Genomic DNA, 2096 nt, shown 5'->3' with positions numbered 1-2096 from the left:
AATATTCTATTAGGTAGATATTTTTCTTAGTATCCTTGTCCATGGAGAAAAATAAAGAAACATCTTTCACCATATGATGGGTGAAACAACTAGAATTGACAACCCATTCATTCTTTGCAGTGTGAGCATGCAATACTTGAGTTTTCACTGAAAAGGTAAAGTTTTCGATAGATCGACTGATTTCTTTTTTAGCTAAAACATTTTAACTTTTGTTCCAAGCGATCTCTCTTATTGAAACGTGTTTTCTCTTCATGTCCTGCCTTCCCACAACATTGACATGTTTTCTTCTTTTGATTCTTATTGGTTGATTTAGATCCATCATGTTTTCCTTGAGTTTTTTGGTTGAGACACTCAGGTCAATTTCAAATTTCCTTCTACATTAGCTTTCACTTTCCTTTATCAAGCAACCTCTTATGCAATTTGATCAACAAAACACAATATGTAGAAAAGGTGTAATCCAAATCATCTTCTTAGTGTGATCTATAATTGGTGGAGAAGGAGGAACATAACACATCATAAGTTGTCCTCACATTCATCAGGGCTAGTTCAATGAGTTTCCCAACTTTCTTTGGATAGTTCTTTCCATAATCACCCAACTTCAACTGCGTCTCTTTGACATGAGCTAGAAATTCAATATTTTTGAAGGAATGCGGATTGAGGGAGATCAATACTTTTTCTAATTGCATGAACCGACTTTTGTCAACTTTTTCAAGTAACAAATTCAACTTATTCTAGACCTCATGATGGTAGTCAATCCCACTCATATGCAAAATGGATTTCCTGAGAAATATAGGTCACGATGACCTTGACAACCTCATCCTTAAGTTCCATCAATAACAAACTTAATTTGGTCATCCTTTGGATTTGGAACAATAGTTGTTGTGTACTTCCAGATACCATTTCTCTTCAAAACAATTTTTATATCTAGCGGCCAAATAACATAATTTTGTTCATTCATAATAACAAAATCAATATTGGAAGGAATCTTCAAATTTCTAGTAAATCTAATCTATCTCAAACTCAATTACACGACAAATCGATCATCCTAGAGTTAATTATGATAAGATTCGACTCAACACGATTTTCAAATAACAAGGCTATGTTTAATAAACCGTTAAATCTGATCCATGTCAAGGAATGAGGGAAATCGAGCAAATAAATAGATAATAGATTCTAAATAGAAATTGAATATAAGAGAAAAAAATGCTTCAAGATGGTGGGTGGTTTCTAGAGACACCATTATAACATTTAAGGACATGTTGTGGCCACAACCACCACCCTATTAAAACATGCTCTGGTAGCAAATTTGAATGGGTCCCCTAGAAGTTTGATCCTTCAATTCTCCGAATGATCTGTTTTATCGCAAGGATTGTAACTCTTTGCCAAGTCAAATCTGCAATTCTTAATGGTCAAGGCCCCCCCTTTAATAAATCTCTGCTGCATGATTCATCCACAACCTAGTCTAGCCCTTCATTCATATCCTTCATCGGGACTCTTTCAAATCCTCATAAACGTTCATGGTGCCCTATGCCCGCACATATAATCACCCCTCTCGTTACCCCTCAAAACCTCCCATCGCATCTTTATTCCCATTATAACCCTTTTCACTTTGCAAAGTATCCTTAACTTACCCTTTCCATGCTTTTTTAGTCTTTATACATTTCTCAATGCCTGCCTCTATCGCTATCACAATTGCTCCATTTCCGTGGTTATACTGCGCCTTCCTCTTTCGCATCCGCTAAGCGAGAACCTTCGGACTTCAAATACAATTAATCGCATCCATATATATATCGGGTCCGCCGTTACATCGCTTATCGCAATCGGCAGAGTCCATGGCATATACATAAGCATGATGCGATATGGCGGACCTGCCGATGTTATTAACCGCAACGCATATGTTTATTGGGTCTGCCTCCCCAATCGCAAATCGCGATCGGCGGAACCTGAGGTCCATACACAAGGCGCTCCTCGATATGGCGGACCCGCCGATTTTATTAAGCACGTCATATACATTTTTGGGTCCGCAGCCCAATCGCAAGTCACAATCGGCGGAGCCAGGGCTTATATATAAAACGTGATGCGATATGGCGGACCCG

This window comes from Pinus tabuliformis, chromosome 3_2 (genome assembly GCF_031772625.1).
Source record: "Pinus tabuliformis cultivar Carrire ecotype Pingquan chromosome 3_2, CPIR1, whole genome shotgun sequence".
Taxonomy (NCBI): Eukaryota; Viridiplantae; Streptophyta; class Pinopsida; order Pinales; family Pinaceae; genus Pinus; species Pinus tabuliformis.
Note: the sequence above shows the minus strand (reverse complement) of the source record.